This window comes from Alexandromys fortis, unplaced genomic scaffold (genome assembly GCF_014885135.2).
Source record: "Alexandromys fortis isolate MF-2015 unplaced genomic scaffold, M_Fortis_MF-2015_v1.1 scaffold_6, whole genome shotgun sequence".
In the NCBI taxonomy this organism is placed as follows: domain Eukaryota; kingdom Metazoa; phylum Chordata; class Mammalia; order Rodentia; family Cricetidae; genus Alexandromys; species Alexandromys fortis.
The window spans coordinates 22,055,830-22,081,880 of NW_026067902.1; the positions used below are offsets into that span (position 1 = coordinate 22,055,830).

At 42.8% G+C, this 26,051-nt stretch overlaps 1 long non-coding RNA gene across 4 annotated transcripts in view; it reads left to right on the top strand.

Moving 5' to 3' along the window:
* LOC126496429 (uncharacterized) overlaps positions 1-26,051 on the top strand; it is an 82,009-nt gene that overhangs the window by 48,929 nt on the left and 7,029 nt on the right. The window contains exon 3 of one of the 4 annotated variants that reach the window (XR_007590357.1): positions 14,033-14,148. This is a non-coding gene — a long non-coding RNA (uncharacterized lncRNA). Of the gene's footprint in view, positions 1-7,762; positions 8,679-14,032; positions 18,437-26,051 lie in introns of those variants that run through there. The other 3 variants (XR_007590356.1, XR_007590354.1, XR_007590359.1) reach the window with 3 other exon arrangements.

The following is a 26,051-nucleotide window of genomic DNA, read 5'->3' on the forward strand; positions in this document are numbered from 1 at the left end:
TTTGCCCTCTACTGGGCAGTAACGATTGTGTGGGTTTCCTTGCATACCCAGTGGCCTTGTGGTCAGCTTCATAACTGTTTTATTTAGTCACTAATGCAGTGTTACAAGCAAATACGGATAGGATTTGTGCTAATTAAGGCAAATAGGGCCAAGTTGAATTAGCTTTCCCACGCTGAGGTCCTCTGCGGAAGTAGTTTTAAAATTCTTCTGCGGCTCTAGGCTTGCACATCGCATTCTAGGAGATGGCTCAGGAATCATCACTTGAGAGCTGGGAAACACATTCAGGTTGTAGATAGACAACCCTCGTAACAATGCTGATGCAGAATGTCCAGGATGTCGTAGAGGCTGGGACTCGGGACACCTCCTTAATCAGCTGGTAAGATTTTGCACTGAAGCAGAAAAAAAAAAAAAAGAGCTTTATTTTCCATGTGGCAATGGGACACAGCACAGTGACAAGTTACTTACAGAGTTACTGACAAACAAGAGTGGCAACAGTAACTACCCATCCATCCTAGGATTTGCTTCTGAAAAGTGGAACAGACATATAACCACACCAGGGGAATCAAGGGGGAGACCCCTTATAGTACAGAACGTCAGCGGAACTCATACCTTTACGGACTGATTTCTATAGTGCTTTTCCAAGCCCTAGGTGGCTACAGTGGAATCAAGGTGGGGGTCGGGGGGGGGGGTATGTGTGCACGTGCATGTGTTTCTACCAGCTAGGAAGTTGGAGGAGGAAGCCTCATCCACTGCCAGACAGGGGTCTCTGAAGAGTCTGAAAAAATAAACATGACTTTAGGTTTGCACTAAAGGAAGAGACCAGGTTAGACCTGAGAGGAATCTGAAAGAAATTCCAGATTGGGTCCCTTCTCATGGTACCAACGGTCTCACTCTTGGCAAATGATTTTTTTTTTCAGTTAAAAACGGGATGGGATTAGGACCCTGCCTTGAGCATTGGAATGCTTTTTTACAGAAACAACAGCTTCCAGCACAGAAACAGGATCCGACTGCATTGGTTGGAGTGATTCAAGCATGAAATATTAAGAGAAGGGTATTTTTTTTTTGCAGAAGTAGTGGAGGACAAAATAATTACTGGCTTGTACTACAGCTTAACAATTAACAAGAAATGAAATCCTTTCTTTGGCTTAAAACCATTTCTGCATTGAGCACTGTGGCTCTGCCCCCTCCTGTCGGCCCACCCACAGGATCTTTTCTGGCTCTGCCTGTGTCTTTGGGTGTTTGGGGGGCAGGGATGTAGAAGCAGACCTTGGACCAAGAGATGTGTTTCCCGAAGCACAGAGTGCTCTAATGTCTACTCTGATGCTGTTGCTCTGGAAATGGACATAAATGACTTGACAGCGTGTTTATGGGGACAGGCACAGAGAGACACGAGGGGACAGGAAACGCACATTGCCTTCTTTGAGAGGGAGATTTCATCAGGATATCACGGTGTTGAGTCCAAAAGACAAAAAAAAAAAAAAAAAAAAAAAAATTACTGCCGTCGTGAAGGCTGAAGGGATGCCAAAAAAAACCCAGTAGAATGTAACTAATGGATAATATTTGAGTTCATGATCATCTGGGGTCATGATAGCATCTTCAAGAACTGTAGTTTTCCTAGGGTCCATGGCAATGACATTCAAAAGGACTTTTTCCATGCAGGCCCTAACTATTTGGCCAACTCTGTCCTTAGGTAAATAACTGGAGATGCTCTGGGTTGCGGGGCAGTTTCATTTCCTAGGTGCATTAAAATGCTCTTATTAATTACCTCCTATGTGGCCTAACATTCTGCCTTTATTGCACACGTATTGCTGGGCTCTCCGCGATGACTGGAAGGCTGTATCATACGCAGAGGCGTGCGCCTAAAACAATAGCAGCTGCATGTTTGCTTGCAGGAGATGTCAGGGGGAGACGAGCGCTGTTGGCTAGAACTGACTTGAAGCTCGTCATGAGGAAGTAAGGGGAGAGAGAGAGAGGTGATCACAGCACAGCCTAACAGTGTTTGAGAGACACACAAGCCTACATGGTGGCTTCCGTCATGCATTTCCCATGGAAGAAGGGAGGGGGGGGAGAATGGGCGCTAAGTAAATGAAGGGTGAATACAGACTCAATTGTCGTGTGTGACAAGACACTTTCTCTCTTTGTTTAATATATAAATCAGGAGCACTTATGAATTGATATTAATTAAAATAATGTATTTGCTTTCTTTCAACAGTAATGTCAGCCTTGTTACAAAACGGAACACTAAATCTTCATTAGACTTTCAATATTAAAAATCTCGCATGAAATATGAATTAACATTTAACTTGTTGCTCATCAGATTAAAGGAGAGGAAAATGCAATAGATGCTTATCTTTAAGGACCACAGGTAAATGCGGTTTTTCTAAACCCGAGAGTTAGAGGATCTCCAGAGGCCGCACGAATCAGAGAGTCACCATCGTCGCCAAATAGGAATGACTGCATCCCAAATGACATTAGAGAATGCCGTTGCTTCCCCAGAACGAAGTGCACATCGAGAAGCTAAGGCGTGGTGAATCTATAAAAAAGTCCTATGGTAGAAATTTAGCTGATGAAGGTCCTTAGAATTCTGTCGTTGTATACGTAGGGACAAGAGCAGAGGCTTGGTGCTGTTCTGCATGCAATCTTTTCCACATTCAGAAAGATAAAGAAGCACTCAAAGTATCATGTCGGAAGTATCATGTTTTCTCGTTAGCTATGTTAAAATTTGGAAGCCAGTGACCTCTCCCGAGGGAACAGGTGGGGAAAAAAAAAGGCTTTCCTCATTCTCTTCAGATAGATGGACATCGGATGTCACCTCATCTTGTTTCCCTGCTGGTCTGAAATGAGAACAGACATAATTGGAATAGCCAGGCTGAGCCCTCAAATTGCATCCAAAGATACATTATGAAACGCCGAATGATCTTATTGGCAATGTGTTGTCTTAGGTGAAAGCTGCCCATAAATGGGCTTGCTTATAAAGTGCACTATCGATCTTATAATTAGGTCGCACCTGGATTTATGCATATGGAAAACGCGGCTGAATTTTAGCCGGCTCTCCGGGGAGGGTGGGGATGCACAGGAGTGGAGAAGCCACAAGGTGGTGGTATGGTGCCGTGCATCTGTGTTTCGTACCGGACAACAAGGACAGGGGGTTTGTTTAATGAGCTTGCTCTCACAAGCCTGCTCATCTAGTGAACTGTGACTTCTCAAATACCAACCTATTAATGTCAAAGGCAATACTGAAGGGAACAGTTCTGTTTGATTTTAAAAATACAGACAATGCGAAGTCCACTATGGCCCAGTATCTATCACCTATGGGGCTCCGCTCATGCCTAATGCTTTATTTAAGCTAAGAGCTAGTTTTTAGATATCAGATTAATACATATCTCCAGCTTTGCACCTTTCTCATTTGATTTTTTTTTTTATCATCGGGGCTCACAGGGGCCGTTTTCATCCCCTTACTATAGCATCGGCAAGCAGGTGGATTAGAGATAACTCTCATTGTGCTTTGTTTTTCTCCCGACACTGTCATTAATCATCCCTTAAGCCACACTTCAACTTCTAGTAATCAGCACTGGCTGTTCCTGAGCGGTGTGAGAATTGCCTCTTGCAGTGTAATATGGAATTGGAAGCGAATGGCGGAGGCCAGATGCCTCTTCTGCATTTGCTATCCGTCTCATCATTTAGGTATTTATCCACCTTGGGCTTGTGCGGAGAGCACCTCTCTCCTTCCCATGAGGGCACAGATTGCAACAGAGGATCAGATTTGTTACCCAGGCTTTGGGCTTTGATTGCCCTCTTATAAGTTCAGGATTAAAGTGAAATTTCCCACAGGGCTATGCAGGATTTGCTAGCCTTTAACTGTTTAACCTGGCTGTTTGTGAATGAGAAGCCGGTGGTCAGCTATCCCATAGAGGATATTATGGTAAGCCGAGCCTGAATGGTACACATTCCGGCGTGTTCTGTGAAGAGGGGCACACTTGATTCCAATTAGCTTCCTCACGGATGCTGCCTGTATTCGCGAACACACGGAGAGCACGGAGGTGTAAAGAGAGTCAAGGCACTCTTGCTCGTGAAATAGCCATGCTGGTTTCACATAAGCACAAATGAACTCCCTCAAAATGATGACTTCTATTTATGCCTTTTTTTTTTTTACAGTAATTGGAGAATTAATTATCCCTGCGTCAGGTTTTCTGTTTTGTATAGTTGTTTTCTAGTCTCTAATTTGTTTATCAATTCTAATCTAAGAAAGGTTTGGGTTTTTTTTTTTTTCATTCCACAGAACTCCGAGTATGAGCAAAGCAGAGCAAGAGTTATTCATTTGTTTACTCTGCTATGTTCACAGTGAGTGTGTGCATTAGGGCAATCTTAGGCCACGTACCGTGCTTACAGATCCGATTCAGATTCTTTGTTGTTTCCGAAAAAGAAGAATGTCCTAACATCCCCTTCATCTCCCAAAGCCAAGCAACAGGAAATTGAGGGAAGAATTATTCAAAATCAAGTCCGTATCATCTTCCCCCACCTTTGCTGTTATTTAGGCTTAGATCTACTACTGAAAGAGGAAATTTGAAAGATGCTAAAATGATTTTGGTCACTTCGGTGGAGAAGTGCGTGCCCACCCTGGAAGCTAGGCTGTTTAATTTGCTTCGTACCAGTCTGAAAAGAGAGGGTTCGCGCCACGTGCTTCATCCAAAGAAGCAGAGCAAGGGGAACAACACCAATATGGAATCTGAGAAACCACTTAAAACTTTGGAGCCAAACTGCAACATCGTGAACAACAACAACAACAACAACAACAAAAAAAGCACGAACGTTTTACTCTTCTGTACACCTTCCAGTAAATTTTTAAAACTTAGTTTTGTGATACAGCAAGAAGGTGACACCTTAGTTCACGTCAGCACAACAGAAGAATGCACATTTATGGTTTTGTTTGTTTGTTTTTAAGGCTGGGTCACGAAAGATTGAAACATTAAAGTCTGAAGACAAAACCCCAAACCATTTTAAAATGTGCAGATGGAAATCCTCTCATAGTGGCTACTGCGGTGGCAGATGGACCATCGGAGGGGAGCTGAGGATGGGGAAACAGGGAGGCTACAGGCAAGTGAGCTGCAGCCTAATTCGTGTGTTGTGCTGCACCGGGGTAAGAAAGGCTCTTATTAGGGAGCCTGATCTTCAGCCTGGTGCGAGCTTTGCTTGGGGTTAGAAAGCAAGAGCATGGCAGGGCTGGTGTTAAATATCTTTAACCCCTTTCTTTTGGGCTACATCCCACGGAATTAGGGTGCTCTCTCTCTCTCTCCCCCTTCCTCCATCCCTCCCTCCCCTCCTCGCTCTCCCCTCTCTCTTTCTCCCTCTCTCGGAAATTCAGAAAAGGCTCCGGATTCACATGAGTGACTTTCAGCTGTGTGTTCTGCTCCTGAAGTAACCTCTTCATTCCCATTGTTTTAGTGTGAAATCATTTCCTCGGGAGATAATTAGGGTTGCTCCATTTATTACATTAAATGATTAGCATGCACTTGAAATGATCCAGTGTATTTTCCTTTATTGCTGATGACTCTTAAATATGGGCCTCCATCCTTAATGGTTAAATTAAGGTTGTCTTGGCTTTTTGTAGCCGACTGTGTAGCCAAACAAGAGAGACTTTCTTTTCCAAACACAGGCCCAGGTGTGCCGGGGCTGAGGTCTATGTCTGAAGAGGTTCTATTCATGTAGCTGTCCCACCTGGTTCAACAAAGTGCTCGACACCAGTGCTTAAAGGGTTCCTCTCGCAAAGCCCCTTGGTAAAGAGGCTTTCAATGACAGGGTTTGGTCTGCATCCCTCATCCTACGTGTGGGAGTCAGCGAGCTGAGCACAGAGACCCGAGCTCCCATTTCAACAGACTGCCTCACTGCAAAGGCATGCGCATTATTTGAGCAAGTAATATACCCCACCAAGCCATGGAAAATGATATTTTAAGAATTACCGAATATAGATTTCATTTGGATGCAAGTGCTTCTGCTGCCTTTGAACTAGCCTGGCTGAGTGACTGACGGTCCTTCCCAATCCACTGGAAAGTTCAGATCAAGCAGGCACTGTGTGTTAAGTAGGCAAGGGCCAAACAAGCTGAGTGCATCCCGTGGTTAAGTTATCTGCTCAGATTCCCCCCACAGGATGGTAACAAGGGACGTAATAGCAGCATGCAGGTCATTAGGAAAACTTAGACCCCGCCTTTAGCTGCAAGATAGAAGCGTGGGTATGTTCAGACTAACCCCGGTGCAGGATTACTGCTTGCCCATTCGTCCACTCTCTCTTATTATGAACTGAACTTTAATAAATGTCACTTTGTAGAGGCAGAATTTTACATTGAAAGGAAAAAAAACCCTTCAAAGTATACAGCACAAAAATTTCCTGAAAACTTCAAATAATTGCCTATTTTGATGAGGGCGGGTTGTTTTCTGCCACCTAGTCGAGATGACTCAAGACTGTCGTTTTGTTCTTATTCATTTATGTAACTATCATATTCAAAAGCAATCTTATTTTTAAGAGAACCGTGAGATGCTGCGGGGAGTTTAAGTTTCCAATAGAAACCGGAAAACAATAAAGGCAACGTAGAAAGGGAGAGAGAAGCTGGATGGAGCAAAACCAAGACCCAGCCCTGGGCACCGCCATCCACATTCCCTTCTCCAATGGGGTCAGGTCTTGGACCATCTGACTTCCCAGTTACAGTGAAAAAAGGAAGTAGCAGGAATCACGGAGTTCATTAGCAAAAAGAGAGGAGGAATTTAGTATTTCCTCTGTGTAACACACTTACTACTTTTCTCTCATAATTCATATCCCTGGATGAATTCTCTGTAAACAGTAGTTCGCTTTTCACCGTTACAGAGAAGAGGAGGAATCGGCAGGGGAGGGTCTGGGAACTCCAGCCTTGAGGAGGAAAGCCAGCCAATGCGGAGTTGAAAGAGACGGCTTTGCACCAGAACACGGATGGCGTCAACAACAAAAGGATCTTTTTGTTGGACTTTTTGTTTTCTTGGGGAGGTCATCAGAGGACCCATACAGGGTTTCTTTCATAAAGTTATTTCAGTGTTATACACTTGAAGAGTTAGTGTGCTGGTTAAAATATCTAAACAACCTTAAATAATCCTCGTGTTTTCCCATTCACTCAAACTGACGAACGCAGTCCTGTTTTTGTCTTTCCTGTGATAGCCGAGTGCAGCTGGGTTCCGGCTGAAGCCCCCTCTGAAGAAAACAGCCGTCTGTCAGCTACATCCCATATGGTCTTATTCAGGTTCACTCGGGGGAGACACATCATTGCAGGAGATGGGAGAGATCTCTGGATCACGCGCACTTTTCTTTTTCTTTTTAATTTTAAATCTGGAAAGTGATTAAGGCCCAGAGACGTCAGGGATTTGTGCGCACAGAGGCAGTTGCTATTCTGGATTTCTACCAACCCCTGACTCCCTGTCTGGTGATTCTGTTTACACTGACAAATCCGAACGTGGCAGGGTGATACACTTAGGTCTTCCTCTATCCTCCAGCTGGACATAGTATTTGCACGTGGCATTCCTGTAGGATTAGGTGTGACCTCTCTTGATGCACGTTACCACCACGTATGATTTCCATTCTATGTAATGCAGATCTTTATTCAAATTACCCTAAGTGAATAATAGTCAAATTGTGCTATCCTGTAGCCAGCCGTACCAAAGGAATTTCTGGGAGTTGGAAACTCAGTTACTAGAAAGGCGTTGGCAGTCTATTGATGGCCTATTCATCTTTAATTTCTTCCAGAACCTCTGGGAGCATAATGGATGCATGCCATTCTGAATTCCAGGAGACATCTCATCCTCCATGAGTGTTGCCGCATTGTTCTACTGTGATGGAGGATTTTCCAGGAGGGGATGCCTGTAGGTCTTTATCAGCACCCTCGGAGGAAGAATGACCCACCCTCAAATGATAGAAAGCTTGAGAGGTTTAAATTACATGTCTTTGTGTGACTCCGTGAGTTTCTTTGTAATGTATGTCTCCTTTTCGAAAGATGAAGCTATAACAGTATCAGGAAAGGTGTCAATGACTGAACACTCTGTCTCCCCAACATTGAGCTCATTTAAAAAAAATGCTTAATTGAGAGCATTTCCATTACTCATAAGAATCAAAGTTTCTAGCCTCCCTTCCCCCCGTTTTTCTGTAATAGCTTATTTAAACACTCAGGGCTGTGGCTCAGATTTCTACTTTGTTCTGACTTCACAGACTTTATTCTGTTGCTCACATATTTATTCTTTATTGCACCCAGCACTGCCTCTGATTTCTTAGAACAGCCAAAGTGAAAACCAGGTTATTGTGCAAAACACATGATTTTATTTATTTATCAAATATTTATATCTTATATAAGAAACCCTAAACAATACACGGGCCAACCCCCCAAAATGCTAAATGAGAAAGCAAAAACTCCAAAATATGTTCTCCCACCAACTGTTTAATGATCCACATAGGCTGTTGCAGAGTCACCTGTGTTCTCGGTGTTATTCCACAGATTCCCTCACTGGTTTCACACCTTAGAAACCTGATACTTTATATAAACGCATTTCTCTGAAGATGGAAGTTTGGCTTCTGCCAGCAGCCTACTGAGATGCTAGATATTTATCAAGACAACTGGAGACCTCAATTGATACCTTTAGTGATTTTTATCAAATTAAAGATAGCCCTTTCCCCCAAAGCAAATCTCATGAATAAACATGAATCCACACACACACACACAAAGCTAAGTCCGAACTTTTAAGAGGCTCACATTCTCCCCAGTGTTTTAGGCTTAAGGGACAATGTCTGCAGTGGTTGTGCTTGACACACTGGGATAACCCAACTTCTTTTTATCGGAACTTTATCCCAGAGTTTTTAGTCTAGGAAAATCTTTTGCGTGCACGAAGAAAAAACAAAGTAGAAATCAAACTAAATCGGCAAATGATAGTAGTATACTACCTATTAAGTTTCTTTTAAAGGGGCTTTTAATTTTGTATTTATTCATATATGAGAGTCTGCTAATGTCAATCCACAGAGAAAAAGAGCAATTCCGTTACTATAAAGAAGATGGTATCAGTGGAAGGAACCCAGGCTCTGGGACTACCACACTTTGCTCTTTCATCCGGACCCTGTCAGAAGAGAATGGCACACCTATCGCCAAATAAGGGGTATTTGACTTTATTATGGTAAAAGGAAAGGAAGATTCACAGAAACATACCAGTGTGTGTCTCCATTTAATAGATGTAAAAGATGGCACACTCACAATACATAATGTATCTGTGCAAACACAGGCTTAGGCGCACGATTCATCCATTTGCAATAGCTTGAAATTCGTTGAAAGGGTTTTTAAAGACTTTATTGTCTAAAAATGAATATTTGTAATGCTCTAAAGATAGAGGTGACTTACCCATTAGGCGATGATATTTTGGACCAATAAAAAAAGGAAATGAAAAGACATATTTAGAAAAATTTCTAAGTGGGGTTTCGATAGATTTTTATCAAGATAGGCACGACTTCGTCTGCATTGATATAACTCCATTTAGAAATGCCGTATCCGTAAGTAGGTCCATCACGTGTGTGTGTGTGATTGCTCATGCATGTTTATGTGTGTGCTTGTGTGTCTACACACACATGCACATGTACTTAAAGCCTATGGAGCTATTGTTTTGTGTGATTTTTTTCCATAAATGCTAATTAAGGCATTCATCTATTTTTGTTCATTTTTTTGAATTCACACGAAAATCTAAAATATTTCTTTTAAGATCAAGTGAAAATGTTTTATATTTTGAAGCAGAAACATCAAAATTCATTATGAACAAAGCCCCGGCATATTAATCTGTCTGCCAGTTCTCAGCCCAGTGTGAATTCATCTGCTTCTAAGTCTCAAAAGTGGGTATCAAAATAGAAATACTGTCACAATTTCAGTAGTTTTAGCAGATTCTCCTTTTATTAAAGACACGAACCTTGATTATTATGAGATGCTTGCAGTCTGCATAGCATGATCAGAAACAGAAATACTTGTGCTCCCGCAGTCTACTTCAGATCCGTGTGAAGAAGCGTCATTACATGGAAGGTTCAGAGATGTTTCTTAATACATATGTACTCAGAGATACATTTGCCTTGAAGGCAAAACAAGGACAAAATGTCCTAAGGCATGCTAAATACGTAGTTGCTTAATTGCAAAGCCAAAATAGATTCCACATAGCTTTTCAGAATCCAAGACGGCTGCTTTGTCTGAGGCAAAGGGAGACATGGGGGGCAGGGGCTGGACATTTCACCGTGACCCGCTCCAGTGTTGAGTAACCTTGTAGTTAACTAGGCATTGAGTCGTGGCCCAGAAAGACCACTGCCTAGGATCTGCCTGAGAGGCTGATGAGGACCCAGGCCAAAGCTGAAATGTCACACTGAAAAGATCAGGGAAGCCAGGCAGTGGGGGTGGATGCTTGTAACTGGGGCAGTGCAGTAACAGCCGTCAACCATTTATCTCTCTAGCCGTCACAAACCTGTGCACAGGAAATAATCAATGGAGTGGAAAAAAACAAAAACAAAAACAAAAAAAAACAGGCCGAAAAGTTAAAAACATTCAGGACCAAATCATACAGAATTGCCTCTCACCCCAAGTTCATAATTCTCTTATTAGCCTCAAATACCTTTAAATGCTGATTTTTTCCCTTTTTAAATTTCGCAGCAAACCTTTGCTCATTTCCCATGGTGCCAGAAGAATAAATTCACCTGTGAAATGTCCATTTATGGGCAGCTGTGATTCTGTTTCACATCGACTTCTTCGGGAGCTACAATAGCACTGCTCTTTGCCCGTCTGATTACGGTTTTGGCTGGCGTTCTGTGTGTTCGGTCTCAAGCAGAGCTGTTTGTTTGTTCAAAGCTGCCTTTGCTCCCTGTGAGTTTACTTGTTTGTTCACTGGCCAAAAGGAGCACCCCTCTCCGGGGATTCCTGTCCCATGAGTGACTCTGTTACAGAGTCCAGATGCCGCATGAGGGCTTGTGCTATTTGACAAACAAAACCAAACCCGGAACTGCCTGGGAGTTGTTGATAAATCTTTCCATCGGAATTACATTTGTCTAAGTGGCAAAGAGGCAACATTCGCTTCTCCGTCAGTGTTTGAATGTGCAGAAGGCAGGTTTAATTGCTCCCCATAGGCAGGAATTTGGCAGAGAGAAAGCAGTGTATTTTAATCGGTCTGTCTAGCTATATTTTAAAGCGACCCTTGCTACAGTGTCTGCATATTTGTGTTGGCATTAATAGAACGGAAATGTGTATTGGATGTGAAAGGTGCTTTGATGGTAGGTAAACATATTTATTTTCCACCTGATTCCGCTCGCTGTACTTCTTCTGCCAAAAAGGCAGCTGAGGGGGCGGTGCCAGCATCAGGGCACGTTAAGAACCCAAGCCTCATCTTCAGGTTTCAAGGTGCAGGGTCAGTTTAACTGAGCCTCACGATGTTCAGTAACAGAGGCTTTTGTTCGTATGTGGCAAACCAGCTGCAAGAGAAGCCAACAAACCGGAGGCTTTACTTTTAAAATGGATTTCTTCCTAAAAAAAAAAACAAAAACAAAAAAAACCAAAAAAAACCAAACCAGCAATTCATTTTGCATGCTCATCATCACTCCATCTCTATATGCAACACGAGACGTAACTGCTTCTCTGTCCAGAGGAAAAGGGTCGAGAAGGCACAGTGCTAGATGTCCTACAACGTGCTGTGATTTGTGTGTGTGTGTTTTTTTTTTTTTTTTTTTATAAACGAAGTCCAGAATAGTTGAACAGATAAACGTTTAATTCACTTGGTGAAACACTCTCTCCGGATCCCAACTCCATACCCGGAGAAGCTGTCTTCCCTGAAAATGAACTGCTGTTCAAACTTCCCTGTGGCATCCATCCACTGAACATTTGCTGTGGTTTTTTTTTTCCCCCTCAGCTATGCTGCGCTTTACCCAGACAGTTCTTTCTCAAGTTCGTCTTCCTTAAGAATGAAACGGGATGTTGAGGTGGGCACACAGATAAAGTGGACACCCCCTTTCTTGTCACAGGCTCTGTTTCTAGCAGTTTTTTTTCCAGCGAGAGGGGGCAAGCAAGTGCATCTGCTCTACCCAACACTGCGCTCGGTCGGGTCGTTTGGTTCATGGTGCTACTCTCTCCCTGATCCTCCAACGGGACACAGCATTCGTTAGTTTCCACAAGTGTTTGAAGTGGTTAGTGGTTGAGGATAGCAAAAAACCAAGTTGGCTGCTTTTTCAAGAAATGAATTACGTGCCTAAGTAAGGATACCAGAGCCTGCTGTGTGAGGAGATGCTGGGAGCAGAGAGGGCCTCCTGCCTTGACAGTTGAGAGAGAAGACTCTTTAGGGTGGGTGGGTGGGTGGGGGGGCAGAAACAGAGAGAGAGAGAGAGAGAGAGAGAGAGAGAGAGAGAGAGAGAGATTTCTAAAGACTTAAAGAATTTCTCCCAATTACTTCTCAGTCAAGAATACTTTCCTAACGTTGAACACCGTACCCTCTATTACCACATTTATTATAGCAAAATGTGAGAATGCGCGAGCGGTGGGTGTTTTGTTGTGACATCGGAACTATTTGTAAATATTGTTCACAGCTTTCTTAGCATATTTTAGCAAGGCAACATTTCAGCAAAGTGTAATTTACTGTACACGATATAGATGGTGAGCTTCCCAACCCCCTTGCTCTCAGTGTCCCCCCACAAGTTAAGTGGTACTGGGCAGATTAGTTCAGTGGGGGGAAGAGTTCAGGCTACGGTTCTGGAGCCTGTCCCTGTCCCTCTGCCTTGAGAGACTATCAGCAAGAGACTGACTTTACTTGATGTCAGGGCTCCAACTCTATAAGTGGGGCAGAGTAAAGAGTACAATTTTTCTCTCTGTTAGTGTGCTGTGAATCCATTTACATATATATACAAGCATGCATGTATGTATTTATGTATATGTGGATGGAGGCATGCATTTTTGTGCAGACAGGTTCCTTTGGTTGGCACATGCAACCTCATTTCCACCTTGCATACTATTTTCTTTTTCCGTGTGAATATATATATATATATATATACATATATAGATACACACACATACATATATATGTATGTATGTAAATATAAAAATCACCTTTGCTTCAGTTGGCTAATTTGACTTTTCTTAGTCTTTTAAATTTTCTATAAAGCAGAGGTCTGGGAGGAAGTAACAAGATGCTTTCCTTTCTTCTCTCCTCCCTACCAGCTTTTAAATGATAACTAACACACATTGTACTCATTGTAGTTTTATTGTCCCTCTCGCATGCCCAAGATGTCATTTGTGAGAGTAAATAAAAAAGACCCGTGACAGATGATTTGGAAAAATTGTTGTGTTCAGACACGAGTTGATAGTGAATTGGGAAAGCCAGTCTGCTCTCAGTAGAAAGGCTTGTCAAACTTCAGCTGCCACCCCACTAGCCTCCTCCTTCCTTTCTCATTTATCCTCTTCTCCCTCCTTCCTCTTTGGCTCCTCCTTCCTCATGTCCCCCATGCCCGAGTCCCCTTTTAATGAGAAGTTAGGCTAGCTTTATATAAAAGCTGTTGCCGCAGTGTGCCCACATGGTCTGGGTGGAGGAGTTGCACTAGACACACTGGTTGCTGCGGTGTGCCCACAGTGGTCTGAGTGGATGAGTTGCATTTTAAACACACTGGTTGTAACTTAATGTTAACTCTCAGAAGCATGTAGACCCCTTGCTGTTTTATGAAGGGGTGAACTAAGAGTAAAGAGCTGAAATTCCTTGTCTAGACTACGTAGTCACCGAGAGCTTGGCTTCCAAGCAGAAGCCCTGAGCCACTTCGGAAGGTTGGCGTCAGAGCATGTGCTTAGCATCCATCAGGTTCTTGGGTTGGATCCAGCACCACAAAAGGAGCAAAGAAACAAACAAAAATGGGGTGCCCCTCTTTCTTTTTTTGTAATGGTCCCTTTACAGTAAGGACTCTGATAAATAGCAAGAGTCAATACAGCTTTTCCGTCTAAGTTTTAACCCATTTTTTTTTCTTTTGTAACCATTTTCCTAGAAGCCAATCCAGAATAGACAAATGCTGGGATCATGACTTCTGGCACTGACTGTCTTTGGGGAGATTTCTTCTGCTCCCTGGAGCCACCACAAGCAAGACGGAGTCTGCGGCTGAAGGTATTTGCTAAGTCACTCTTTACAGAAGTCAGCGCTAATCTCCTGGGCTGAAGGTATGAGGTTGAGTGGCATGTTCAGTGGTTCTGAGAGTCCACTGTGACTCCGCTCTGTCCGGACCAGCCTCAACAAGAACAACTGAGAAAGCCTGACTCAGCAATCAACGCCTGGTTTGCTATTTGGTTTATTCCTTCATATAATATGTAAGTGATGACCAACTAGACCCTCTTCTAACTGCTCACTTCAGCGTGTTGCTTATGTTGTGTATCAATAAACCACACTGGGTCAGAGTACAGTTGTGTACACCCTGTGAGCTGCACTTCTGCACTTTGCACAATCATACAAGCTGCAGCACTTCCGTGAGAAAGTTTCTGCGTATGGGCTGGAACACTCTTCAGTCTCCTAGCTAAGATTTTGTGCCAATTAATCCACTATTGTGTGAAAACTAGCAGAATATGAAAATAGTCAGCGTGCCTCCCTAAAACTGGACAGATGACAGCCAGATGACAGTCAGATTGCTGATTCTGTTACCTTGTCCCTTGGGACAACTCCCAGAGCTCAGACACGTGTTTTGCCATCAATGACGGTGTCTGAACTCGCCAGAGTCACCCAGATACCCACCCCGACAAGCATCTTCAGAGAAGCCTAACCTCACCTCCAAAGTTCATTTGCTAGACAATATGAAATTTAAACTGAAATGGAAAGGCGCTTAAAGAGATCAATAAATTCAACGGAGTTGTTTCCAGACAGGTGTTTTCTGTCGAACAGACGAAAACTTGGTGTTTTATAAAATAGCCTCTGCATTTGTAAACAGCATCCCTGCCCATAACCTGTAGATGTTCATTAAGATGACCATTTAGGGAGTTTTCTTTTGACGTGGAGCACATACCAGTCTGCTTGTTACCGCCCTTACCTAGTACCTCATCCCCTACTCGCCGAGAAACAAAGACATAGATCCTCAGGCGGCTGAGGCACATCTTCCTCGGTAGCAGCGGAGTGATTGATTCTGTGTGACCATTCTAATGATGCCAGCACAGATCTCTGCCCGGCGGAACCCAGCAAACATCCAACGGCTCACGAGTGACTTCCAAACATTCTCTCCCGCTCCCAAGTGAAACCCCCCCCAGAAAAGACCCTCAGTTTACATATAACGTATAAACAGCAAAGGTGTGCTGTCTTAATTTCCAGTCAAGCCCTCCAGACATCCTCCCTGGCGTCAGTATTAAAGCAGGAACCAGGGCAACATGCTCCTATTCGGTAATAAGCTATGGAAGTTGCATGGGGTCGAGTCTCTAGGAAATCCCCTCTTTCTTTGAAAAAATGTCATTGGTAAGATAGGAGATTGGCACCACAATGAGCAAAATATAGTGCGGGCTGATACGCGCTGTCAGGCAGAATTTGGTTTGAGATACTGACTTTTGTCTGCATGGTGTCTCCGTTCCAAAGAAGATGGAAGGTGCAAAGCTGGAAGTTTCCAGTCTCTGGTTAATGTGGTCTACACAACTGAATAATGTATAAGGAGACGTTCCTTTGATAATGTCACAATTATTCATTGTACAGCCATAAACTCAAATATTCACATTAACAGCTAGGTATTATTTTTCTTCTCTGAAATTAAGTGAGCGGCATCAGTGGTCATAAATGAGAGCATTCATCAAAGGCGGAGCCATGGCAGAGGATTAAGCGAATGCTGATGAACTGTCCAGATTCCCATAACTTGGAATGGAGCTGCATTCAGCATCCCTTTATTATCCATCTGCCACATAACAAAAAGTCTCCTATATTTAATGCAGGTTTGCCCTAGGCCACGTAATAGGATTAGGAATAATTTCTACAAATTTACAAAAACAAATCACATGGGAAGGCTTAGAATTTGCTAATAATTTCTCCATAGCCGGGAGATCAAAGGTATATAAGAGTCCCTAGCCAGGCGGTGGCTTGACCCTGGCCAGGCTTTCTTAATGAAAGGGTTAATCTTCTCCGAGGTGACCATAGAGGAGCAAATGGTGTGACCAAAGGCAGATTCATTCCCCCCCCTCCCCAAACAAGGAAGAAAACAGTCTGAAAAATACAACATTTACAGAATCACACCACATTTTCTGGTCGGGGGAAAAAAATATAACAGTGCGAAACCTCACTGAAAGGAGGCAAGACAAAGAGAGAGGGCCGGCTGAGGAACAAGGCCCATGAAGATCAAAACACCTCCCCAGTGCCTTCAGGAATAAAAGAAATCAGGCTGCTTGCTTCTCCTTTCAAAGCTTTTCCCCCATTGTGGTCAGGTGAGTGAGGGCCGCCATGCGTCCCTTACTTAGCTCACTCTCGCTGCTTGTCTTGGGCCTCCTGGAATGGCCAACATGGCGAGGGTGTGCTCACACCAGGCCAAGCAGGCACTGCAGGTGTTCCTCCTTACAGACTTGCAGACTGGGATCGGAAACTGAATCCTTACACGGACTGTCCCTATTCTTGAAGGGAAATGAAGGTGAACACAGGCATATTAAAAATAATGAGGGCAGCTAAGACGAACGGGAGGCTCCAACGTCATCCAGAGTCTTCCTTTACTAATTCAGACAAGTGACCAAATTTAGTCCCATCTCCCGGTCTACCTTCCCTTCCTTGACGCTGTAACAAGGTAGCAGGATCACAGCCATTAACAACCTTGCCTGCCCCCCTTTCCTAGTGATGGTTATGGAAATCTCTTGCCTGCCCATGTAACATGTCTCAGGACATACTGAAGGCAGTGCTGGCTTCTCCGTCTAGCACACCGACTCATTGGACAAAGGGGCTACACATAGAACCTGTCAGTGCACAAGAGATGAAGGACAGTGGGGTGGCCTTACTAGAGGTTAAGTTAACGCTTTGATGGAGGTGAGACGCTTCCTGTTATTAAGTCGGCCTGGGAATTGGTCCAGCTAGAGGGGTATCAAAGGTGCTCATGCATGCGTGTCTGTCACCTATTGGCTTTTGAAAAAGAGATGCAGACTGAGATTGGAGTTCTTCACAGAAGGAGCCTAAGAGATCAGGATGAAAGAATAAGAGGAGACACTCAGCAGTCAAAGCGCTGACCTCAAAGGGAGGGGACACTTGCCTGTGTGGACTTATATTTTCATTGTCGCTCTTGTCTCATGGTAAGAGGCAGGCTCACAGACTGACCTTTCTGAGACGTGAATAGTCTCAGAGCAAGGACTATTTTCCTGCTCTGCCCACTGAACATCCTTTTTCCACAGTGGAGGGAAAAATAGGTATTGACAGTTCCAGGGCCTCCTGCGGGACGTTGGCCAGAGATGCCAATGACACTTCTGAAACTTCATATGCTCATTGCCAGTTCTATTCAGTGCAAGAGTTCTTGGGTGTAGTGCTTGTGGGGAAGGATGGTTGGTCCTTTTGACAGAGACTTGAAAGAGGACAAGGTGTACTTTGGTACCTGGGACTCCGAGTTTTATGGATATGCACCCCAAGGTCATGGCTAGTCAGCATTCAAATCCAAGGCTAACAAGTTGAATTTATATCCATTCATAGACAGTTTTGTAGTTGGTAAGAGCTTTACATGTATGGGCACTAGACTATGTGCTACACTATTCTAAATGGTATGCTGATTTCCTCCTCGCATAATCCTGCCACGGAAACTTATTTCTTGTGGGGCATAGTGATTCTTACCTTTAATCCCAGCACTCAGGAAGCAGAGGCAGGCAGACCTACAGAGCCAGCTCTAGGTCTGGCAGGGCTACTACATATGTGAGACACTGTCTCCAAAATCAAACAAGCTAAAAACCAAAAAGGATTTTTAAGAAGGAAATTATTTCTTGTTTCTACCCCATGATGGTTAGGTTTTGTCAACCTGACATAAGTTAGAGACACCAGAGGCACCGAGAAGAGGGAGAGCCCCTGAGGAACTGCCTCCATCAGACTGGCCAAGGGTCATGTCTGCAGGTGGTCTTGAGTTGTATAAGAAAGTCAGCTGAATGTGATCTGGGAACATTTCTCCAGGTTTCTGCTTCGGCTGCTTCTTGTTCTCTGGTTGGGCTCCAACCTTGGCATCCGTAGATGAAGGTAAAAGCCCTTTCTTTGTCTGAGTTGCTTTCTGTTGGAGTTTTATCACAGTAACAAAAAGCAAGCTAGGATACACCTTCACTTCACCTTACAGAAGAGTAAACGGGTACTAAGGGAAGCGAGGCAATCACTTTAACCTTATGCTTGACAACTGGCAGAGCCAGGCTTTGAACTTGTGCCTTACACGAGACTGTCTCTTATTTCTCCATTCTTTTCTGGCCAGCTTTTGTTGTAATAAAAGATGGATTATGAAGTTAATTGAGTGGTAGATTTTGTTTTTATTTTTCAGATTAGTTTGTGAGACAGCACATGGCTTATTCTACATTGTGCAGATAGCAACAGAGTCTCGGATGAGAGACTCCAAGTGCCAACCACCAGCCTGTGCATTAGTCCTTCCCTTAAAGCCAATGTTTTCCTATTGCCTCTCTCTTAACATCAATATCTATCAATTCTTCAAATGGACAGCACACATGTTCTTTCATTCAGCTTATTCTAGTGTTAAATTTGGGGGCTATGAAGATCAATAGAATTCCTTAGTGTACAGGGAAAGGTACAGAGAGAGCTGCAAAACATGAATGGAGTGCTGTATCTCATATGCTATAATAGCCTCAAAGAGAAAAAGGGAGTCCATCACGATAAAATCAAGACTTGCTTCATGAAAGAACCTGTATTCAAAGACTGAAACCTTGACCTAGGAATTGAAGAAGATATTTTGAATAGATAGGACTGAGGATTGATGATGCATTGAGGGACTCGATTTAGCTCAGTATAAATATATTGGATTGTACTTCATAAGAAAGTGTAATGTAGTGACCAGTAAGAAAGTTCTGAATGTGTGAATTGTATTTTGGGAATGGCAGACATAAAATAGATTTGGAGATTGAAGCTGAGGTTAAGGTATGGTAATGTGGTATGTGAAGAAGCCGACTCACACTTTTGTGGCTTTTGTGGTTGGATAAACTCACACTAAAATGAGGAATATGTACAGGGGGGTAGATGAGAAACTTGCTTCTATTTTCAACAAGGAGTTTTTATGATTGTTGGATACCCAGGTTTACTTGTCTGAATGACTTTGAAAGTAAAGGTATTGAGCTCATAAAAGCAAGTGTCAGATGAAGATGTGGGTGCATATGTGAAGAGGAACCATGATGAACTTGAGATGTTTTGAAGGATAATGGATGGGGAGATGGGAGGGTGGAGTCACAGTGCTTCAGGAGAAGGCAGAGTAGACAATGCCTGCAAACAACATGAAGGGTTGTTTGCAGAAAAACAAGAACATGTCTGATGTGGGATTTCCCTCTGTATGCTGTGAATACCATTGGTTAATAAAGAAATTGTCTTGAGTCTATAGCAGATCAGGGCAGAACTTAGCTAGGCAGAGAAAAATAAACTGAATGCTGGGAGAAAAAAGGCAGAGTGAGAGAGAAGCCATGAAACCCTGCTGGAGACAGATGCCGAAACTTTACCTGGTAAGCCACAGTCACGTAGCGATACACAGATTACTAGAAATGGGTTAAATTAAGATATGTTAGCCAATAAGAAGCTAGAGCTAATGGGACAAGCAGTGTTTTAATTAATACAGTTTCTGTGTAATTATTTTGGGAGTCTGAGCTGCTGGGTGGGAATCCACAAGTGGCCTCTTTACCACAAATGTCTAGAAGAGAAAAAAGGTTGTAAGATAGAAGTAGAAGACAGGTCAATGATCATATTTCGAGGTCAAGGAAATAGGAGGTATATAAAACACTGTCATAAGGAGTACAACATACAAGTGTAGGGGTTGCAATAAGAGTAACTTTATGTGCCATGTGGCAGGAACTAATACATGAGCAAGTGGGTATGAAGAAAGACAGAGGATATGTTAAGATAAGACAAAGAAGATGAAACTGTATTGTATGGAATGGCTTCTTTGGGAAAAGGCTAAGGGGATAATGGGTATCTTTCTAAACTGGGAGAAACAAGCAGAGAATTGTCTTAGGGTATTTATGCTGTAATAAAACACTGTGACCAAAAGCTATTTATTTATTTATTTATTTATTTATTTATTTATTTATTTATTTATTTCAGCCTACTCTCAGGTCACACTCCATCATTGAGGCAAGTCAAGGCAGGAACCTGGAGGCAGGAACTGAAGTGAAGCAATGGAGGAGCTTGGTGGCTAGCAGTGGTGCGGGAGAATTGTCTGTAATCTGTCAATCATGTTTTAAATAAATGTTGATTGGCCAGGCAGAAAGTATAGGCAGGAAAACCAGACAGGAAGTAGAAATGATGTAATGAGAACAAGAGAATTCTGGGAAGGAGGAAGTTTATCCTCCCACTCCTGCCCAGACCACCGAAGCAGCAGGATGTGATCTGCCCCACTGAAAAAAGGTACTGAGCCACATGGTTAACATAGATCAGAAAAATGGGTTAATCAAGATGTGAGAGTTAGCCAGTGAGAGGCTAGAGCTAATGGGCCAATCAGCTTTATAACTTATAGAGATCTCTGTGTGATTTTTCTCTGGGACCAAACAGCTGGGGGAACTGGGCAGGACAAAAACCCCAACAAACAAACAAGCAGGTCTGGCCCTTCTTGTTACATAGCAGAAAGGATAAAACTTGAATGAGGGTGAAAAAAGCCAGTTGCAGAGACTGGAACATTCTAGGACTCTGATGTTATTTCACCATTAATGGAAACAAGGTTTGTGCACTGGTCATTTTATAAAGTGAAGCCATTTTCTGAATGACTCTCCTAGCCCGGATGTGATGGGAATTCTCCTGAGAGCTCAATGCTATTTACTATTTTAGTTACATCAGAAAACTAGTTGTACATTTTATTTATTTTGTTTGTCATTTTTAGTCAGAATGAGTAAGCATAAAACAAATCTGTACAGCTGTTTAAAAGATAGGCAAGGCTAACTCAAAGCCTAGACATTCTGACTGGGTGGACTGAGAGGTTCATGGTCTTACGACTTTGTACAAGATTTTGATATATTCTTGGAGCTAGGAACTCCTGGGATGGGTCTAATTTCAGAAAAATCTATTATCTATTATTTTCTATTCATGAAACTTTGCCAATGAGAGCCATTCACGGAACGACTGATTTCCGGCTGAGAAAGTTTTCAGATTTCTCTATCCGCACCCGAATCTCAACAGTCTACTGGAAACAAAGTTGGTGCACGTGATCAAGTGTCAGGCAAGGCAGGAGACTGGCTCAAATTCAAAGGTTGTTAGATCTGAGCTCCATCTTGTGAGGCAGTTTCTGAGAACGTGGTCCATAGTCACCTTTGAGCAAGAGAACTAGGATGTTTCTGGGGGAGGAAAATAAGGAGCAGCAGGCTCCAGGGGATGCTGGGTCAGAGAGGCGAGAACTGGAAGAAAAGAGTAGATATGAGCTTTCATATCTTAACTTGATGGTCCCATCCACTTGTCCCACTCCCATAACTGGCACAGCGAGCAATAACAATATTTGGATTTGAAAATACCACAGGAATTTAAGTCATCCCATGTCCGAATAACAATATTGCTTTTTAACAGGAATAATGGACAAATTTTCATAAAATGATGTGTTCATCCTGCTAGAGAATCAAATTCTATTCTGCTCCACTGTGGCTAGGAGGAAAATCTGGGTTCTAAGGTGTCACGACATCTCTACAGTTCATCAATAAGCTTTAGAAGGTGCAGTGTTGAAATGATCGGCTCTCGGGCACAGTGGAAATCCAATTAGCGTCACAGTAACCATCACGCCTTGCTCTCTGTGTTTCTGATTCATTGGCAAGCTTTCGGATGGCTTTTGAGAGAAAAGGTTGGGATTTCACTAACTGCTTGTGGAAGGGATGAGCAAGCAATCTGTTTACGACATCTGTCACCCTCTGATCTCCTAGGCTGATTGAAGACTGTCTTAGGATGGAAGCCAAGGATGAGCTGGACACTGTGGGACTTAGGGTTTTCAGCTGAGGAGCTTGGCTCAAAGGTTGATCCCCTAAACCCCACGGCTCCTTTGAGGACCTGGAATTCTTACCTGATTTTTCTCAAAAAACCAACCACCTCAGCAGCTGTTAACCCTCCAGGAGAACACTGTATGGTCTTTAATATGTCCTGCAAGACTTCAAGTTTGTATATTTGTTTATTCAAACCGTGGGGACACATAACCCTATCTAATAACTCTATTACTTAAAACAAATCATTTGCCTAAATTTTCCTAGGTAAGACCTGACTGGAATCTCACATCTCCACAACCACCCCCGCCAAATACTGAACTCAAATATTGCAATATAAATTGATATTAGTTTAAAAAATTAAATGACATTTTGCGAGCCATTTAAAAGGGTCAGCAATGTGTTTGAGCAGTACGAGGTTAACCTTTGCTCATTGGGGGACATGCAGTCTTCAGTGGGGATTCTGGGGCTGGGGATTGTACTTGCTAAAAGTTTAAAACAGTAATTTTTTCCCAAGAAAGGTCATCTTGAGCTAAAATGTCAAATAAATTATTTAGATTACTGAATTAGAAAAGTGAGGATCTGACAGGCTGAATTTTTTATGCACATTAGCCTCAGCCGGGGTCTCTCTATGTTCTTTTTTATTAGGTAAAATGCACCCCTCGCCTCTGATTAAAAATCCTTCCATTTAGTCTCCTACACTTCCTTTGATAGATGACTCATGTTTGTGAGCGTCCAAATACAGAAGGCAGCTGTCTTCCTACAGCGGAGACCTCCTAGCTCTCATTCTAGCTACCACACACGTGGCTCTCAAAAGAAAGAACATGCACACGTGGGCAAACAGATGCTCCAATTCTTTATATCTGCACATGTATACTGGTACATATGATTCACCTTCAAGCACCTATGTAAACATATCTGCTTTCTTTCCCTTAAGTGAGATAACCTTGTCTTTCAGTGGAGAGAAATCCCATGAGCATGTGGAGTGTTTCCAATTGACAATGCATGGTGTTAGCAGACTTTTCTCATTTAAGAGAGGATATTTAAAAAGTAAGCGGCTTTGGGAACACGTGACTTAAGGGATTTCTTTGTTAGCAAAGTGATCTTTGAAGGACCTCTAGTTGTCACTGCCAGATTGGGCATATGGTCAGTTTCTGGATGAGTATCTCCGAGGGACTTTCCCAATGGCAGGGGAGTGCTGGTTTACTTCTAATGGTACACATGAGAAGTTGAGATACCGAGCTGCCAAGGTGGTGATACGGTTGGATGACTCTCTAGATTCCTAGACTTGAGACCCTGTGTTTGCTCCAGGTTCTTCCCCAGGATGTCTATGTCACATATGTGGTTTAAGCAGAGAACTTTTTGGATGTTTAGTTGTCTGTTATTGTGCCTATGGAGGGAATGTTCATGATCTTCCCCGCTGAGTTCATATCACATATACGCGTGTATAAAATTCTGTGTGTGCTGTATTTCTCGAAGACTTTTAAATTCCTTCTTCTCTTGTCTCTAGATTGTAAATATATATGTTTTTCTAGCTGCTCTCTTTACAGAAAACACTGTTGTCTAGAATTGTTGTTTTCCAAGGTGTTTTTTACATTTATCTTAAGAAACTAACTTTCCTGAACTTGGACTCCAAGACTTGGAGAACTGAAGTAATAGATAGTACCTGGGTGGGGAGGGCTCTAATTGTTGTAATTAGAACCCCGAATTTAGACATTCTTGGTTCTACATCTATGACTCAATTACAGTCACTTATTTTTCTTTGAAAGTTTTAAGCAGACTTATTTTGTGTTCTATGCTGAAGAGTGTTTTGTTTGTGTATTAGTTACTTCTCTAATGCTTTGCTAAAAGACCATCACTAAGGTAACTTATTAAAGAAAGTTTAAAGGAACCTCATGGTTCTAGAGGGTTAGTCTATGACCATTGTGGTGGGGAACATGGAGGCAGACAGGCATGCGCTGAGCAGTACCTGAGATATTACCCGTTGAGAGAACAATTACAAGACAGAGAAAAAGAAAGCTAACTGTTTGGAATGGTATAGACTTCTGAAACCCCAAAGTTCACCCCCAGTGACATATGTATCACATATATACATATATGATGTATGTATGAAAATGTGTGTACATATGTGTATAGGCACTACATGTGTTTCTGGCTCATTCAAAGGCCAGAGGAGGGCATCAGATCCCCTAACTGGAGTTATGAATGGTTGTGAGACACCATATGGGCATTGGGCAGGAAAACTGGGTCCTCTGTAATAGCAACAAGCCACTCCTACAGCCCTAGACATTTTTTAGTCTCCTCTCTCTCTCTCTCTCTCTCTCTCTCTCTCTCTCTCTCTCTCTCAATTTCCCCTTCTTTCTCGGCAGTTCACTCTCTTCCTTGGACAACGCGCACACTCTGTATCACCAGACCTTCTTGCCACTGGACAGCTTATGGCTGCTTCCTGCTAACAGGTGTGATAGAATGAAGCGCACTGGAGGATGGAAAGAGGGTTCTTACAGATGATTCACGCTCAGTTCCCAGCACCACTAGGGCAGCTGCCAGTCACTGCAGCTCTAGAGATACACCACCTCTGGTCTCCTCCAACAACTGCCCTCATTCACACATAATTAAAAATGAATCTTAAAAAAGGATGCTAGCCGAGGAAGAGGGGATTCTTACTTTCTAAAAAGACTCATACAAATCTGGGATTCTGGATTAAACAGCCCACGGAAAAGTCAGTTTTACTCAGGGCAAACAGACAGCAGAAAGCCTGAATCCCCTTACCGTGGTCATCAGGATTCCCTCACCAGGAATGGTCCCTCCTGTTTGTAGAGAATCCCTGTCCTTGAATGGTGTTTTCTCTGCTTTTGTTTTTTTTTTTCTTTTTAGAACGAGGGACAACTCTTTCTACAAAGAATGTAAGGAAACAAGAGGCATTTTCTTTGTTTCACTGATACATAAATAGATTGAAGGTGACCCCTATGTATGTAGCTGGTTGTTTAGTGGTTCACAGAGCCTTAGGGCCGTGAGCTTAGGTTCCAGATACTAAACTCACAGTCTATACTCAGTTGCTTTAAATGTAGCCCAAACAAACATGTTTTAAGTTATTTGGGGCCTGTCTGCTCTATGTATATTAGGCAGGCACACACAGTTTCTATCACTGATGGGGTAGGTCTGAAGCTACCTAAGAGTCATGGGTCCAAATGAATACTCACCAGAGGAGATAATACAATCAGAATCCAAAACTGGATAGCATAAGCAGGTCTCTCACACACAACCTGGGAAGTCTGGGCAGCAGTGGGCTTAGGACCTGAGCAGCACAATTTAGTAGGGGAACATCCAAGACCAGTTCCCGGAAAGAGCTGAAGCAAGACACTGGAGCAAAATTTGTAGGCATTATTTTCACATGGAAGGAAGCGTTAATGATGGGTCAAGTGTAGGTAATTAATGGATGTGGATAGAAGACACAACAGCTACTTCACTGCCTGTGAAAGCCTGTGATGGCAGAAGTCACAAAATAATCCCACGCTAGTTCAGAATTATGAATAATAAGGGTTATTTATCTAGGGGAGACTTACAGATCACTGTCCTAGATAACTGTCTTCTGCACAAAAGGGGGAACTGGAACAGAGTCTAGCAGCAGAAAGCAAGAGCCATAACAAGAGCGCCAGCTCACCCTTTACAGCTGCTTTATAGTATAAAAGACCACGCCTAAGTGGGTTGGTATCTTAAAGGCTATCGGCTGAAAGAGCAGAAGGAGCACCCACAGCACCATATCTTAAATGCTATTGGCTGGAGGAGTGGAATGCGATCCCACCACAACTCTGTTAAACCCATACTCTGCTAGGTAACTGGACGCTTCCTTTACAGCTCAACTCCTTCAGCATTGAGTTTTCTTTTTATTTATTTATTTATTTATTTATTTATTTATTTATTTATTTAAGATTTCTGACTCTTCCC